Raw genomic sequence first — 18,559 nt, forward strand, 5'->3', positions numbered from 1 at the left:
CGCCTGTAATCCCAGCACTTTCAGAGGCCAAGGCCGGTGGATTACCTGAGGTCAGGGGTTTGAGACCAGCCTGACCAACATGGAGAAACCCCCGTCTCTACTAAAAATACATAATTAGCTGAGCGTGGTGGTGCACGCCTGTAATCCCAGCTATTCGGGAGGCTGAGGCAGGAGAATTGCTTGAACCCGGGAGGCAGAGGTTGCGGTGAGCTGAGATCGCGCCATTGCACTCCAGCCTGGGCAGCAAGAGCGAAACTCCGTCTAAAAAAAAAAAAAAGATCTAGGTACCACTCTATTACCAGTCCAAAGAGGACAGGATTCATTCCAGCCGAGCACATGAGAAAGAGGTGTGGAACTGGATGGTGGCAAGCAGGACAGCGGTGGTGGTGACCAAGTAAACATAACGAGTGTGAAAATCACTGAGATGATGGACCAGAGGGTGGAGAGAAGGTCAGACCAGGTTGCTCATCTATAACACTGAATCTGTTTTATTTTTGACAAAGACATTGGGGGGATCCCAGCATCTTCTCCTTCCCTTAATTTGGCATACTTACTGTGTTTTTTATTACGGCTCTTCACAAGTTACATACCTTGTAGCTTAAAACAACACACGCGTATCATCTTACAATTCTGGAGGTTAGAAGTTCCACACAAGCTTTGCTGGGCTAAAATCAAGGTGCAGACAGGATTACTTCCCTCTGGAGGCTCCTGGGAAGAGTCTCATCCCTGCTCTTTCGGTTTCTAGAGGCCGCCTTTGTAACTTGCCTCGTGGGTCCTTCCTCCATCTTTGAAGCCAGCAATGTCATCTCTCTCGCCACTCATCCGTCATCATAGCTTACTCTCTGACTCTGACACTCCTGTCACCCTCTTGGAAGGACCTTCATGACTGCTTTGGGCCCACATGGACAATCCAGGGTCAGCTCCCTCTCTCAAGATCCTTAGTTGCCTCTGCAGAGCCCCTTTTGCCATGGAAGGTGGCACAGTCACAGGTTACAAGGTGAGGACGTGGATATCTTTGGGCTTTCTGCTTACCACATCCACTTACCATTTTACCAAGTGAGGCAGTTCACAAAAGCCAAGTCCTGGCTTTTAATCACTATCCCACTGTTCTACCTCAATTCACCTTGAGTTATTCCTATATTTTTCAGAAAGTTTCTCCCTGCTCACCCCCAACAAATGTTTTGGAAAATGCCCTACTACATTTGTAGGTCATTGATGGCCTTGAATAAACTAAATAATATTAATTGAAAAATATTCATATAATAGAAATGCTTTAAAATGGCAGGGAATTATTGGGGAACCTGCCCCGATAGTCACGTAGGTTCTTTTCTATTTTCCCTAAGCATCAGCCGGTTTGAGAAATAAAGGGACAGAGTACAAAAGAGAGAAATTTTAAAGCTGGGCATCCGGGGGAGACATCACATGTTAGTAGGTTCTGTGATGCCCCCCAAGCCACAAAACCAGCAAGTTTTTATTAGGGACTTTCAAAAGGGGAGGGAGTGTGCGAATAGGTGTGGGTCACAGACATCAAGTACTTTACAAGGTAATAGAATATCACAAGGCAAATGGAGGCAGGGCGAGATCACAGGACCACAGGACGGGGCAAAATTAAAATTGCTAATGAAGTTTCGGGCACCATTGTCATTGATAATATCAGGATACAGGGTTTTGAGAGCAACCGCTCTGACCAAAATTTATTAGGCAGGAATTTCTTCTTCCTAATAAGCCTGGGAGCACTATGGGAGACTGGGGTCTGTTTCACCCCTGCAGTCTACAGACCATAAAAGACGGCCATGCCCAGGGGGGCCAGTTTAGAGACCCACCCCCAGGCATGTATTCTCTTTCCCAGGGATGTTCCTTGCTGAGAAAAAGAATTCAGCGATATTTCTCCCATTTGCTTTTGAAAGAAGAGAAATATGGCTCTGTACTGCTGGGCTCACTGGTGGTCAGAGTTTAAGGTTAGCTCTCTTATTCCCTGAACAATTGTTGTTATCCTGTTCTTTTTTCAAGGTGCCCAGATTTCATATTGTTCAAACACACATGCTCTACAATTTGTGCAGTTAACTCAATTATCACAGGGTCCTGAGGCGACATACGTCCTCCTCGGCTTACGAGATGACAGGATTAAGAGATTAAAGTAAAGACAGGCATAGGAAATCACAAGAATATTGATTGGGGAAGTGATAAGTGTCCATGAAATCTTCACAATTTATGTTTAGAGATTGCAGTAAAGACAAGCATAAGAAATTATAAAAGTATTAATTTGGGGAACTAATAAATGTCCATGAAATCTTCACAATCCACATTCTTCTGCCATGGCTTCAGTCGGTCCCTCCCTTTGGGGGTCCCTGACTTCCCGCAACAGGGAATGCCACTATTCATTTTGGAAGGACAAAGGGCAATTTTAACTAGTGATAGGGGTTGAGGTAAAGAAAAAATGATCATCTGCTTTGCTGTTTTGATGCTTCTGTTGTAACAAAACCAAAACATACAAGAGTAATTGGGGAACAATTTATACATAAGAAAACTATTTGATTTCCTAATACATGATTTTTAAAAATACTGTTTTAAAGCTGTTGAAGTCTTGTCATTGTTACAGAAGCACAGGCCAGACTTCTTGCTTCTGTGCTTCTGTAACAATGACAAGATTTCAACAGCTTTATTGGGGTATAATTGACATATAATAAACTGCACATATATAAAATGTGTGATTTGGTAAGTTTTGACAAGTGTCTTATGATGAAAACATTGCCATAAACAAAACACCGAACATCCCCATCACGCCAAAGTTTCTTTTTGACCCACTGTAATCCCTTCACCCTCCTTGCCTCCTCTACTCCTAGGGGTCCATTCATCTGCTTTCTGTAACTATACATGGGCTTCCATTTCCTAGGCTTTTATATAAATGTGATCGTTGAGTACACATTGTTTTTTTGGTCTGCTTGTTTCACTTACTAATTATTTTGAGACTCAGCTATGTTAAGGCATGTATCAATAGTTCATCCCCCCGCCTTTTTTTTTTTTTTTTTTTTGAGGCTTTTTTTTTAGGAGTTTTGCTCTTGTTCCCCAGGCTGGAGTGCAATGGTGCGATCTCAGCTCACTGCAAGCTCCGCCTCCTGGGTTCCCGCTCTTCTCCTGTCTCAGCCTCCCGAGTAGCTGGTACTATAGGTGCCGCCACCACCACACCCGGCTAATTTTTGTATTTTTAGTAGAGACGGGGTTTCATGGTGTTAGCCGGGATGGTCTCAATTTCCTAACCTCGTGATCCGCCCATCTCGGCCTCCCAAAGGGCTGGGATTACAGGTGTGAGCCACCGCACCCGGCCTGCAAGTATTTTTATGGATACATTTCTGTTGAGTAAATACTCAGGAGTAGAACTGCCAGGTCATTTGGTCGGTGTATGTTTAACTTTTTAAGAAACTGTCAACCAATTTTCCAAGGAAATTGTCCCATTTTACAATTCCACCAGTAGTGTATGAGAAGGAGTTACAGTTTTAAAACTTTAAAAATATCTCATGACAACTGCTTGAACACTCAGAGTATACAAGATGTACAACATCACGGGCTGGAGAAGTGATGTGGGCATGTAAGAAGCCTGCAGCATATTAGCAAGGTATATACAGACTTATAAAGACAATGCACTGTGCAGTGTCAGGGGAGGTGTCCGGTGGGAGGTCCAGATAATGACAGAAAGCTGATTAGATGAGGTGGAGCTCCAGCTGGCAGAAAGGAGTGACAAGCAAATTTGTTCGTTAGGTTAAATTAACATACCGACACCTAAGCATTCCTGTTCATATGAACAAACCACTACTTTATTACTCATCTGCCTCCTAGAGCAGCAGTCCCCAACCCTTTTGGTACCAAGGACTGATTTCATAGAAGACAATTTTTCCACAGACGTTGGGAAGGGGGGCGCGGGGAGGATGTTTTCGGGGTGAAAGTGTCCCACCTCAGATCATCAGGCATTATTTAGATTCTCATAAGGAGCGTGCAACCTAGATCCCTCGCATGCACAGTTCACAATAGGGTTCGCACTCCTGGGTCCCCAACCCAGGGGGTTGGGGATCTCTGTCCTAGAGGTATTTGTTGGCATCTGTATCAGTTAGTTATTGCTACATACCAATCTACCCCAAAATAAGTGGCTCAGACAATAGTAATTTATCCTTCCTCATGTGTTTATGGGTTAATGGGGCAGTTTTGGTCAGTGGCTGGTCTCAGTGTTAGTCAGCCAGCATTTACCTAGGTGGATTTGCTGCTTGCCTTGCCCCATGTGGTCCCCTCCTCCAGCAGGCTAGTCCAGGCATCATAATTTAGGCTGGAACTGCCACATGTTCTTGGCCAAAGCCCAAGGCCAGTACAGATTCAGGAAATAGAGGGGAGCTGCAAAGTCACTGCAAAATGTGTGGGAAATTGGAGCCATTTTTCATCAATCTACCACATCACCTGAGACCAACTTGTCAACCATCTTTCAATATTCAATGGAATTCCTTATCTGAGAGTGTCATCTAGCCAAAACATGGCTGAGACCAAAGAAAGTAATAGATCCTCTGAGCCAGTTCTGAGATGCAAGTAATAGGTCCTCTGAGCCAGTTTTAAGATGATTGCTAGGCTCACGGCAGATTAAAAGCTTTAAAATTAGAAGCTGCATAGTGACCTAAACCAAAACCAGAGTGGTCAGGGGCTGTGTATACAGTCTAGAACACAACAGTCCAATAGGATTAGAGCCTGAAAAGGACAAATGATATTTGGTGTTTTGTTTCAATAAGTGCATAATTCATTTTATAAAGATCCTCACCCCACATGATTTGAATTTCATATAACAGTGTTTTTGTGTCTAGTCGCAACCTGGAACAACATTCCTAAGGGACTCTACACCTGCAACCAAGGAATCATTGATTTACTAGGAGATCTAACTCTAGCTGGCTACTCTTTGCTTCTTACAAATGAGCTCTGTCTTTGACTACTTTTGCAGAAACCACGTTGGTGGATCCCAAGGAATTTCTCCTTTCCAGGAGGAGCCAAGGCAGGATAGCCTAACAGTTAGTTTCCTATACATCTCATGAAAAATAAATCTGCGCTTTGGGAGGCTGAGGCAGGTGAATCACGAGGTCAAGAGATCGAGACCATCCTGGCCAACATGGTGAAACCCTGTCTCTACTAAAAATGCAAAAATTGGCTGGGCGTGGTGGCTCACACCTGTAATCCCAGCACTTTGGGAGGCTGAGGCGGGCGGATCACGAGGTCAGGAGTTCGAAACCAGCCTGGCCAACATGGTGAAACCCCATCTCTACTAAAAATACAAAAATTAGCTGGGCGTGGTGGTGTGCACCTGTAATCCCAGCTACTGGGGAGGCTGAGGCAGGAGAATGGCTTCATTGAACCCAGGAGGCAGAGGTTGCAGTGAGCCGAGATCGTGTCACTGCGCTCCAGCCTGGGTGACAAGCAAGACTCCGTCTTAAAAAAAAAAAAAAAAAATTAGCCGGGTGTGGTGGCGCGCGCCTACAGTCCCAGCTATTCGGGAGGCTGAGGCAGGAGAATCGCTTGAACCGGGGAGGCGGAATTTGCAGTGAGCCGAGATCGTGCCGCTGCACTCCAGTCTGGCGACAGAGCGAGACTCTGTCTCAAAATCAATCATTCAATCAATCTGCTCTCAGTGTCTCGAGGCGGGCTTTCACCAACGTCAACCTCACATCTATTCCGCGACCGGGTCAGTAAGGAAGGGCCCAGCGGTCGTCGAACTACCACAGCTATTTCGGCCCCGCCCCGTCCCGCCCCCAGCTTTGGACCCACCCTTTCCCCCGCCTCTTGCCCTCTTTGGAGCTCTGTTCCCCTTTGGCATCGCCCGGGGACACCAATTAAATGCAGCTTCACACTGTGACTGCCCCTGGGAACCCTCGTTTTATTTTATTTATTTATTTATTTTTGAGAAGGAGTCTCGCTCTGTCGCCCAGGTGGAGTGCAGTGGCTGATCTCGGCTCACTGCAACCTCCGCCTCCCGAGTTCAAGCGATTCCCCTGCCTCAGCCTCTGGAGTAGCTGAGATTACAGGCGCGCACCAACACGTGCAGCTAATTTTTGTATTTTTAGTAGAGATGCGGTTTCCCCATGTTGGTCACGTTGGTCTCGAACTCCTGACCTCGTGATCCGCCCGCCTCGGCCTCCCAAAGTGCTGTGATTACAGGTGTGAGCCACCGCGGCCGGCCGGAACCCTCATTTATTCTATTTTTTTTTGAGACGGAGTCTCGCTCTGTCGCCCAGGCTGGAGTGCAGTGGCGGGATCTCCGCTCACTGCAAGCTCCGCCTCCCGGGTTCGCGCCCTTCTCCTGCCTCAGTGGCCCGAGTAGCTGGGACTACAAGCACCCGCCACCACGCCCGGCTAATTTTTTGTATTTTTAGTAGGGGCGGGGTTTCACCGTGTTAGCCAGGATGGTCTCGATCTCCTGACCTCGGGATCCGCCCGCCTTGGTCTCCCAAAGTGCTGGGATTACAGGCGTGAGCCACAGCGCCGGGCCCGGAATCCTCGTTTTAAATAAGGGCCACGCCGGAGTTTGATTTTGAACTGATCGGCCAACGCCACCTGGCAGCATACTGTACTGCTTAACTACCCTTCCAGCTTCGTCCCTCGCCAGGTCCCGCCTGGATCCTGCGCCCCGCCCCCGTCCCCGCCCCCGTCCCCGCCCCCGTCCCCGCACGCTACGCGCCCCGCCCTCCGCGCTCAGCCGACTGGGGCCTTGTAAAGGAACCGGAACCCGGCGGGAGAGAGCCCCGGGGGCGGGGTGTATGTGGTGCGGCACTGCGCGTGCGCGCGAGGCCTCTTGCGTCATTTAGCCGCGCCTAGGTTTTCCGGCGCCGGCCCTAGGTCCCGGCAGCGGTGGTGACGGCGGTGCCGGAGGTTGTCCTTGGCAGGTTTTCCTCGGCGCTTTTCCATGGAGGAGGCGGTGCGAACGGCTTCAGCCCCGAATGCTCGCATCTCCCACTGGACGGCGACGAAGGCGGTGGCCGTGCGAGCGCAGGACTGGGCGGCCTGTGTGGGGGTGTGAGCCGCGGTGCCCCAGGCTGCGCCGGCGAGGGGAAGCCGCGCGGCCGGCCGGCCGACTAGGGTGAGGTCGCCACTCCTTCCTTTCAGGCAAGCGCGAAGGGGCTGACTTGGTGGCGAGCCAGCCCGCCTTGTGTCGGAGAAGGGTTCTTCGGGCAACTTTCCTTTCCGGGTGTTCTGAAGCGGTTTTCCTGTAATCCTCAGTGAGGAAACCCACCGTGAATCGGATTGCCGTTCAGTCCCACGGAAGCCTGGCTCGTTGGCCATGTCGGGGACGCATGTTCATTAAGTTCATTAAAATAATTTCATTTGTCTTGGTGAGTTTTAGAAGGTGGCTTCAGCTGCTGCGGGGATCCTAACTGACAGTTAAACAAGCCTTAGAAGTCTGCTGTGACGTTTTGAGCCTGGCTGTTTTAATTTCGTTTTATAAAATCACGGAATCCTATTTCCCTCTCTATACAATTGCGCAAAACTGTGTGTTTAGTTTGGTGTTTGTGCCTCCTTAATTTCTTTTCTAGGTTGTTAGTTCATTTAATACAGGACTGCATGTTAAGTTCTGTTTCTAGAAATCCTGTGTATAGCCATGTGCCCGGTTAATACTTTTTTTTGTAAGAGGAAATATCAGAGTCGAGAGTTTCCATTCCAGTAAGCTGCCTGTCGAAGCAGTAGTTGTGCTCGATTGAGTAGGTTTTATGTTGATTGGTTGGCAAAATGAGTATGAAGGCTAGTAACCAAATTATAAAACGTACTTAGTAACTTTAAGTCTTTTGCCTACTTCTGTGTTTTCTTCTTTCTAGGCTGGAGCTACTCGGCCAGGGTTTAAGACTTTAAATGAGAATAAAGGGTGGTATTTACGAGGAAATGAGAGTGAATAAGTCATCTCTAACCTCTCCCAGCCTTTTTTTCATAAGAGAGACCATATTAAACTTACATGTAAGTTAAAATTGTAATTTATAACTAATATTGTTGCATAGTTAGGGTTGGAGATTTAGGTTCTGTATAAGTACAGTACTGCTTTGAAAAATTATTAGCCAAGTGAGAGGTTGGAAAAAATTAAATCTAACATGTATTTAATTTTTCTGAGCCAAGGTCTTGCTCTGTCCCCAGGCTAGACGGTGCAATCTGGGCTCACTGCAACTTCCGCCTCCCGGGCTCAAGTGCTCCTCCCACCTCAGCCTCCCCAGCAGCTGGGACCACAGACGTGCGGCACCATGCCTGGCTAATTTTTGTATTTTTTTTAGAACCGGGGTTTCACCATGTTACACCGGCTGGTCTCCTAATCCTGGACTTAAGCGATCCAACCACCTTGGCCTCCAAAGTGCGGGGATTACAGGTGTGAGCCACCGAGCTGGGCCTAAGCTAACTTAGATAGCAGTGGAAACCAGGTAGTAAAGATTTCGTAGAAAACTAAGAGCTCTATATATAGTTTTTTTGTTTTTTTTTTTTTGTTTTTTTTTTTTTTTTTTTTTTTGAGATGGAATCTTGCTCTGTCACTCGGGCTGGAGTGCAGTGGCACGATCTCTGCTCACTGCAACCTCCGCCTCCTGGGTTCAAGCGGTTCTCCTGCCTCAGCCTCCGGAGTAGCTGGGATTACAGGCGCCGGCGACCACGCCCAGCTAATTTTTGTATTTTTAGTAGAGACGGGGGTTTCACCTTGTTGGCCAGGCTGGTCTCTAACTCCTGACCTCAGGTGATCCGCCCTCCTCGACCCCCCAAATTGCTGGGATTACAGGCGTGAGCCACCGCGCCCGACCTAAGAGCTCTAAAGTGTTAATGTAATGTGGGCAGCCGGGTGTAGAAGTAAAGTCCCTTTCTATGTGGTCCTCTGCATGTGACTCTTTTTTACCCCTGGGAGGTTTCCTTAGCTGTAAAGTGATACCTTCATCTTATTGCGTAGAAGAGAAATGAGTAGAAATGATGCATGGAATAGTGCCTAGGGAGGTGTTCAGTAAGTGGTAGCTATTGTTAGGGAGAGATAATAAAAAGAATTTCACATGTTTTCAGAATGTTTTTAATAGGTAAATATGGTTTACTCATATTTAAAACACATGACTTTGAATATTACATTTTTTTCATAGATGGTGTAAGCTTCATTTAAACTCTGATTTATTTGATTGCTATACATTGTGATATTGAACAGAAAGATAAGACTTCTGCAGAGAATAAAAGGTGGGGTGGGGGTGGGAGAGGAAATGGGAGATTTAGGTCACAGGATACAAAGTAGCAGATATTCAGGATGTACAACTTGAGAACTACAGCTAATGAAATTGTATTAGAGATTTTCCTTCAATGAGTAGATTTTAGCTGCTTTTGTCATAAAAAAGTAACTACATGAGATGATAGATATGTTGATTTGCTCTACTGTGGTAACTGTGTTAGTATCTGTATGTTTCCCATAACATAAATCTCAAATATACACAATTTGCAAAGATTTATCTGTGTTGTAGAATTAAATACACCCCTCAGACTAGATTAGAGCATGCTTAAACATTTCTGCATATCTATTTGTTTTATGTAAATGAAGTTGAAACAGAACTACTTAAATAGTTCTGTAATGGCTCCAGATGAAAATAAATTATGATCTGGCCAAATAAATGGGTTGCAGATCTGTTCCTTGCCTTTTGGGTTTGTGTATGGCCCATAGGGTCCCACGTGATCTGACGCTCACCTTTTTTTTTCTTCTGAGATGCAGTTTTGCTCTTGTTGCCCAGGCTAGAGTGCAGCTGTGCGATCTCGGCTCACTGCAACCTCCGCCCTCCAGTTTCTAGCAATTCTCCTGCCTCAGCCTCCCGAGTAGCTGGGATTACAGGCGCCCGCCACCATGCCTGGCTGATTTTTGTATTTTTAGTAGAGTCGGGGTTTCACCATGTTGGTCAGGCTGGTCTCGAACTCCTGACCTCATGATCCACCCGCCTCGACCTCCCAAAGTGCTGGGATTATAGGCGTGAGCCACCGCGCCCGGCCGGACACTTGCTTTTTCACGCTAATGTATCTCACCTTCCCTCACTCAAGGTCAGCCACAGTGGCCTTTGTTTAGGAAACTGCACACCCGCTCATACCTCAGAGCCCCTGCACTTGCTTCTCTCTCCTTTGTACTTTTCAAAAAGCTCTTTGAAGCTTCTACTCAAGTGTTACTGCTCAGCAAGGCCTCCTAACTACGGCCATTAAAATAGAATCCCCCAACTCAACTCCCCAGTGCCCTTCACATGTTTTATTTTTTACCATAACATTTGCCACTTTTCCAGAATAATGTCTTTATTTCGTTTATTATTTCGCCCTACCTCTAGCAGGAGATACCCCATGTGGGCTGTTGTACCCCTGCTCCTAGAATATTGTACATGCTCAGTAAACGTTGGTTGGTTGAGTAAATGATATAAGCAAGCCACATGTTCACTGCGAGCCACAGTGAAGGCAATACTAGTTAAGTACCAAAGTAACCGTAACAGAGGGGTAGTTAGTGTCAACCAAATATGGAGGAGGAAAGGTAGGAGCAGGTTAGAATAGCAGCAGAGTGCTGACCGGGGTAGAACACAGGATGTGTGAAATATGGTATGGGGAAATAAGATCTAGGCCGGGCGCGGTGGCTTACGCCTGTAATCCCAGCACTTTGGGAGGCTGAGGTGGGTGGATCACAAGGTCAGGAGATCGAGACCATCCTGGCTAACACGGTGAAACCCCATCTCTACTAAAAAAAAAACCCAAAATATTGGCCAGGCACGGTAACTCACGCCTGTAATCCCAGCACTTTGGGAGGCCGAGGCAGGAGGATCACCCGAGGTCAGGAGTTCAAGACCAGCCTGACCAACATGGCGAAACCCCATCTCTACTAAAAATACAAAAATTAGCTGGGCGTGGTTGCAGGCACCTGTAATCCCAGATACTCAGGAGGCTGAGGCAGGAGAATCACTTGAACCTGGGAGGCAGAGGTTGCAGTGAGCCAAGATTGCGCCAGCGCACTCCAGCCTGGGGGATAGAGCGAGACTCTGCATCCAAAAAATAAAAAAATGCAAAAAATTTGCCTAGTGTAGTGGTGGGCGCCTGTAGTCCCAGCTACTCGGGAGGCAGAGGCAGGAGAATGGCATGAACCCGGGAGGCGGAGCTTGCAGTGAGCAGAGATTGCGTCACTGCACTCCAGCCTGGGCAACAGAGTGAGACTCTGTCTCAAAAAAAAAAAAGAGATCTAAAAGGTAGGTTTGGAACAAATGATGCAGGGTCTTTGTTACTAGTTTACACAATTTGGTCTTCTTGCTACAAACAGGGGTCGTGATTCCAAATTCTTCAGCAGAAGGCTGAGATTGGCAGAGATGAGGAGGCCTGGATTATAGTTCTGCTTCTGCTACCTCAGCTGTGTGACGTGTTACTTAACATCTCTGGACTTGGGCCAGGTGCGGTGGCTCACGCCTGTAATCCCAGCACTTTAGGAGGCCAAGGCTGTTGGATCACGAGGTCAGGAGATCGAGACCATCCTGGCTAACATGGTGAAACCCCCGTCTCTACTAAAAATACAAAAAAATTAGCCATGCATGCTGGTGGGCGCCTGTAGTCCCAGCTACTCAGGAGGCTGAGACAGGAGATTGGCGTGAACCCGGGAGGCGGAGCTTGCAGTGAGCCGAGATAGCGCCACTGCACTCCAGCCTGGGGGACAGAGCGAGACTCCATCTAAAAAAAAAAAAAAAAAATCTCTGGACCTGGTTCCTCATTGTGGGCCCTTACCACATATCTTTTTAATTAAGCCTTTGTTGAAATGTCAAAAGTGCTGTGAAAAGTTTAAGGCTGTCTATGCACTTCAGTTGGTGTAATTTTTTCAATTTTTTCCTTTTTTTTTTTTGAGACGGAGTCTCGCCCTGTGGCCCAGGCTGGAGTGCAGTGGTGCAGTCTTGGCTCACTGCAACCTCCGCCTCCCAGGTTCAATAGATTCTCCTTCCTTAGCCTCACCAGTAGCTGGGATTACAGGCACCCGCCCTCATGCCAAATACAAAAAAATAATTTTTATGTTTTTGTAGAGATGGGGTTTCACCAGGTTGGCCAGGTATGTTTTGTAGAGATGGGGTTTCACCATGTTGGCCAGGCTGGTCTCGAACTCCTGGCCTCAGGTGATCTCCCACCTCGGCCTCCCAAGGTGCTGGGGTTACAGGTGTGAGCCGCCGTGCTCGGCCCAGTTGGTGTAATTTTTAAAGTTTGCTAACTTTGGTGATTGTGTTGCCTACTGATAATCATTTTGCAAAGCAGGTCCTAGTTTAGGTTTTCCTTATTAGAATACTAGTCCATTTTTGCCTGTTTCTTAAATCATGTGTTTTCCACATTTTTTAAGAAAGTGGACTAATTTCATAATTTTCTTTTATTTGAGATGTATTTATTCCATTTTTGACATGCTTTATGTTTAATGAAAGTTCACATTACAAATATTAGTAAAATCAATTGTGAAAATTGAACTTGTTGGCCGGGAGTGGTGGTTCACTCCTGTAATCCCAGCACTTTGGGAGGCCAAGGTGGGCAGATCACAAAGTCAGGAGTTCGAGACCAGCCTGGCCAACATAGTGAAACCCCGTCTCTACTACAAAAAATTAGCCGGATGTGGCAGTACACGTCTGTAATCCCAGCTATGCGGGAGGCTGAGGCAGGAGAATCGCTTGAACCCGGGAGACGGAGGTTGCAGTGAGCCGAGATGGCGCCATCGCACTCCAGCCCGGGCGACAGTGCGAGACTGCGACTCAAAAAAAAAAAAAAAAAGAGTTTGTTAAAATGTAGAGAGAACAAGCAGAACAAAAAAATTAGCTAGGTGTGGTGGTAATACGCCTGTGGTCCTGTTGATTTGAGCAGCTGAGGTCGGAGATCACTGCAACCCAGGCATTTGAGACAGCAGTGAGTGATGATCGCGCCACTGCACTCCAGCCTGGGAAGCAGAGTGAGACACTGTCAAAAACCACAACAACAACAACAACAACAACGCCCTTCCCCTCCCACACACAGAGAGAATAAGCAGAAAATCATAAGACTCTTTAAAAGTGTTTTAAACGTCAGTAGGTTATTTTTGGAATTTTTAATTCTCTTAGTCGTGGAGTCCTTGAGGATAGGCCCTTTGATCATCTTTACAACTTCAATGCCTGGCAGATAATAGCTGCTCAGTGTTTGTTGAGCAATGGTCACAGTTCGGATTACTCCCGAGTCCCCCTAAGTAAACTGGGCAGGTGAACCACATGGAGCTTGTCATCTGTGGTTTGGGAACCTAGTTGAGGTGAAATTTAGAAAATTTTACTGTTTATCTGTCTTTAATACTGGCCCTGCCTCATGGCTAATTCTTAAGAATAAAAAATATCTCTGTTGCAGGCTCTCCCGGCTGTGATAGACCTTCAGTTACAGAGAGAGGGAGCAGAGTGGGACCAGGTCTGAGAATAGTGAAGCAACTCATTCCTTTCAGGACATTCCCTCTGATGTCCTATTTTCAAACTGTAAGTCAGAATGAGATCACTTATTTTCTTGGTGGCAGAAGGCTGCTTTATAATTTGAAGGCTTGCAAATTGTATGCTGCTTGTCATCCCCCAGCCCTCCACACATACACCCTGGTACAGTTCCATGCATGAACAAACAACCAGATCACCTTATTTGGTGATATGCCTCATTCTAGAAAGATTTGTAAATCAAATTTGCTACCGTAAATGAGTGCCTTTTGTGGGGAAACCACCACAGAAAACCTAAGTAATTGTTTTTAAGGAACTTAAAGAGAGTTTACCTTGAAGATAGAACAGTAATTGAGAATTAAATAGTAAAGAAGAGAAAATGCCTGTGGGCTGGAGTTAATTGCAGAAGTCTTTGTAGCACAGCTTAAGGTGTACCCTGGCCTTGAGTGGAGAGCAGGCTTTGGGTTGCAGGAGGAGGAGGAGGGGAGGGCCTGTCTGAGGGTGTCAGGTTTCTGTGTTAGGAAATGAAGTGGGCAGGAGAGGGGTGCCTGGCCAGGGGGACTCTCGAAAGCCATATGCACATGATGGACCCAGCTGGTCAGAAAAGGCCTTCTCTCTGCTTTTTGTGTTTGAAATTTCCCATAACACATAAATTAAAAGGGAAAGGGGAAAATAGATTTTAAATAGCATCATGAAACTTTATGTAAAATAAATATGGAGAAAATCTCATATGATAGCCTTAGTAAGGTTAGGAATAATGTTCATTGGCCTTAGGATTAAATGAGTAAAATTCCATTATATGTATTGTTTTAATCACCTCTTCACCTTGTCAGTGGGAGAGGGATTTCCATCCCACAGTACTGACACTGGACAGACGAGATGGACGGAAGTTTCTTAGTCTTTCGCTTAGGATAGAACGGAGAACCAGGGGCTGTGGGAGGCAAGGCTGTGGTAACGAGAGTGGCTGTGGTTCCTGCAGAAAGACTAATAATTGCTTTCAGAATTCCTTGGGCTGGCAGGGCAGTGGGGCCTACTCCTCAGGCATAAGCAGCAACTGTACCTGTGCCTGGTCACTGTGATGAGAATTGTTTGGCATCTTGGGGAGGGAAGCTTGCCCTGAGGCCATTAAAAGCTCCTGGTTTTTACCAGATGTCAAGGCAACATGTAATACTGGCTCTTAATGTTAGACCTTACACCACATGTATGTAACTTGCATTTAGTGAAAGTTAACATTAAGTGTTAGTAAATATTAGTAAATTAAGTAGTTACAAATCAATTATTTGAAAGGTTCATGATACAAGTAAAATCTGGGCAGGATGCAGTGGGTGACACTTGTAATCTACCACTTTGGGAGGCCGAGGCAGGCAGATCGCTTGAGCTCAGGAGTTTGGGACCAGCCTGGACAACATGGTGAAACTCCGTATCGACAAAAAATACCAAAATTAGCCAGGTGGTGTAGTGTTGCACACTTATGGTCCCAGCTACTTGAGAGGCTGAGGTGGGAGGATCACTTGAGCCTGGGAAGTCGAGGTTGCAGTGAACCATGATTGTGCCACTGCACTCCAGCCTGGGTGACAGAATGAGACCCTGTCTCCAAGATAATAATAATAATAATAATTATTATTATTATTATTATTATTTAAATTTGGATTTGTGAGTCTATTGTTTTTTGTTTTTGTTGTTGTTGTTTTTTTTTGTTTGTTTGAGACTGAGTTTCGCTCTTGTTGCCCAGGCTGGAGTGCAATGGTGTAATCTTGGCTCACCACAAGCTCTGCCTCCCGGGTTCAAGCGATTCTCCTGCCTCAGCCTCCCAAGTAGCTAAGATTACAGGCATGTGCCACCATGCCCTGCTAATTTTTTTGTATTTTTAGTAGAGACAGGGTTTCTCCATGTTGGTCAGGCTGGTCTCGAACTCCTGACCTCAGGTGATCTGCCCGCTTCTTCCTCCCAAAGTGCTGGGATTACAGGCCTAAGCCACCGCGCCCGGCCTTGTGAGTCTATTGTTATACTGGGATTAGAACTGTAGATAAACCTGACTTTTTTCTGGATATCATCTTTATTGGTAAGAAGGTTCAATTTTATTGCTTACAGAATATTCAGACTATAAATTTGATTTGTTCCATTACCATAGAACTTAAAGTATAGAGTGAGCAATACAGCTGTCAAGTAGTCACTTCCACAGCAGTAGAACTTGCATGATAATTAAGAACATTGCTTCATGAAGACAAAGATTAAAGGAGGATGATGATTCTTTTTTTTTTTCCGAGACGGAGTCTTGCTCTGTCACCTAGGGTGGAATGCAGTGGGGTGATCTCGGCTTACTGCAACCTCCGCCTTCTGGCTTCAAGCAGTTCTCCTGCCTCAGCCTCCCAAGTAGCTATGATTACAGGAACCCGCCACTGCGCCAGCTAATTTTTGTATTTTTAGTAGAGATGGGGTTTCACCATGTTGGCAAGGATGGTCTCGAAATCCTGACCTCGTGGTCTGCCCACCTCGGCCTCCCAAAGTGTTGGGATTACAGGCGTGAGCCACCGTGCCCGGCAGATGATTTTTATGTCAGATGATCTTTTTTATTTTATCTTATTTTTATTTTTTTGAGACAGAGTTTCTATCTTGTTGCCCAGGCTGGAATGCAATGGCACTATCTCAACTCACCACAACCTCTGCCTCCCTGGTTGAGGCAATTCTCCTGCCTCAGCCTCCCAGGTAGCTGGGATTACAGGCATGTGCCACCACGCCCAGCTAATTTTTGTATTTTTAGTAGAGACGGGGTTTCTACCTGTTGGTCAGGCTGGTCTCCAACTCCCGATCTCAGGTGATCCGCCCACCTCGGCCTCCCAAAGTGCTGGGATTACAGGCGTGAGCCACCATGCCTGGTCGATGATTTTTATGTTGGATGATCTTAAGGAATGCTTTCATTGAAGTGAGGTGACCCTGACTCATGAGAAGGATATACCTGCCAGGAGGGCTGAAGCGTTTGGGTAGCTCGGTTTCTCACTCCCATTTTCCTAGTCCGTATAACCATTGTCCTTGCATTTTCACTTCCATCTAGTACTGCCACTTGCTAGCATATTGGATAAATGATTATGGTTCTCAAGTTTAAAAGCTATAAAACATCGGTTACATTTTAGGATGCCAATCTAAATGATGCAGTAGTTTTCTGTGTATTAATGGCTGCTCTGTTTGTTTGTTTGAGACCAGGCATAACTATGTTGCCCAGGCTAAACTTGAACTCCTGGTTTCAAGCAATCCTTCTGCCTCGGCCTCCTGGTGTGTACCACTGTATCTGGCTGTTTTTAAGGGCTAATTATGAATTATTCCATTTGGCTGGGGTGGTGGCTCATGGCTGTAATCCTAGCACTTTTTGAAGGCTGAGATGGGCGGATCACTCGAGGTCAGGAGTTCCAGACCAGCCTGGCCAACATAGTGAAACTCCATCTCTACTAAAAATACAAAAACTAGCTGGGCATGGCAGCATGTGCCTGTAGTCCCAGCTACTCAGAGGCTGAGGCAGGAGAATCACTTGAACCTCGGCAGTAGAGGTTGCAGTGAGCCGAGATCATGCTACTGCACTCTAGCCTGGGTGACAGAGCAAGATTCTGTCTCAAAAAAAAAAAAAAAAAATTACTCCATTCATCCATATTCACCCAGAAAACACACATTAAGACCTATTTTGAGACTACCAGATAGCTATGTGCATAGGCTAAAAGGGCGAATATCATGCAGGAGCCCAGGAGCTTACAGTCTGATGCAGGAGACTGGCTGATAAACACAGATAAACAAGCCATGCAGGATGCAGTGGGAACAGTGTAAGCACACTTGCTTTTTGTTGCAATCTTACAGTGTGTAGAAATGATGATTGTCCCTGACATCTTGTTTCAAGTTCTCCTACCTTGTCTTTAAATGTGTTTACATCTCTGTAATTTATTTTTACTGTCAATGAGACTCACCTATCTAGAATTATTTCATAGATATGCTGAAGTTAACTTGAGGCTTGAGATGACCAGTATTTGGCACATAAAGTGGGTAATACCTTAGATTGTTTAGCTTCTTTGTTTTTATGTATATATCTGTTAATGTGGTGACTCATCCAAGATCACACCTCCAGCTGGAAGCAAGACGGGGTCTCCAAACTCCCCACCTAAGACTTTTCTCATGGAATCATCTTGCCTTACGAATGGCACAGAGGGACTAGGGGTACTTTTCCAAATCTGTTAAGGGAGAGGTCAGTTTTGGAAGGCTTTCGGGTAGACAGTCTCATCCATGAGATTATGACTGATACTTAGAAGAACTCAGCACCTTTTTGACTTGAGTGTTTTCTTTCAGTGTTTCAGTATTTTTTTTTTTTGAGATAGAGTCTCGCTCTGTCGCCCAGGCTGGAGTGCAGTGGCGCGATCTCGGCTCACTGCAAGCTCCCCGTCCCAGGTTCACGCCATTCTCCCGCCTCAGCCTCCCAAGTAGCTGGGACTACAGGCGCCTGCCACCACTTCCGGCTAATTTTGTTTTTGTATTTTTAGTAGAGATGGGGTTTCACCGTGTTAGCCAGGATGACTCGATCTCCTGACCTTGTGATCCACCAGCCTCAGCCTCCCAAAGTGCTGGGATTACATGTGTGAGCCACCGCGCCCGACCCAGTGTTTCAGTATTATTTTGTCTTAGGTTGTGGGGTGACCTGGCTTTTGGGACTTGCTGGTGGTTTCTACCTTGGCATCCTTGTACCTTTTGAGCACTAAAGGTTGTATTTTAAAAACGTTAATATGGAAATGTTCAGAAATACACAAAAGCAGATATAGTAATACAATGAGTCCCTGTGTACCCATCACCCAGCTTTTACCCATCACTGAATCCCCATTTTCTACAGAAAATTTTTGGTTTTTCAAAAATCAGGGTGGAAACTTCATACTTGCAGTAAGCCTGTTTGTGTGTGTGAGTTAGCTATCTCAGTGGCATAGAGGAATGAGCACTTAGATCATGCTCACAGTTCTGTGAGTCACTGGGACAATTTTGTTCTGTACCCTTCACTCTGTTGTGATCAGGACATGCACTTCCTGTGGCTATGGCAGGGTGCGAAGGGGCAAGCAGAAGTAAGAGAGGCCTCTAGGTGTAGACTCAGAACTGGCACTCTG

The 18,559-nt window shown here is 46.2% G+C and overlaps 1 protein-coding gene across 50 annotated transcripts in view; it reads left to right on the forward strand.

Annotated features, from left to right (window-relative positions):
- The first annotated feature begins 5,886 nt into the window (after positions 1–5,886).
- The window catches only part of NIPA2 (NIPA magnesium transporter 2), a 30,051-nt gene continuing 17,378 nt past the window's right edge, over positions 5,887–18,559 (forward strand). For 4 of the 50 annotated variants that reach the window (XM_063794630.1, XM_063794644.1, XM_016927750.4 and 1 more), the window contains exons 1-2: positions 6,819–7,099; positions 13,363–13,484. The gene's annotated coding sequence lies outside the window, so the exon portion shown is untranslated. Of the gene's footprint in view, positions 7,353–7,832; positions 7,969–11,293; positions 11,514–13,362; positions 13,485–18,559 lie in introns of all 50 variants that reach the window. The other 46 variants (XM_024349086.3, XM_063794638.1, XM_024349087.3 and 43 more) reach the window with 39 other exon arrangements.

This window comes from Pan troglodytes, chromosome 16 (genome assembly GCF_028858775.2).
Source record: "Pan troglodytes isolate AG18354 chromosome 16, NHGRI_mPanTro3-v2.0_pri, whole genome shotgun sequence".
Classification (NCBI taxonomy): domain Eukaryota; kingdom Metazoa; phylum Chordata; class Mammalia; order Primates; family Hominidae; genus Pan; species Pan troglodytes.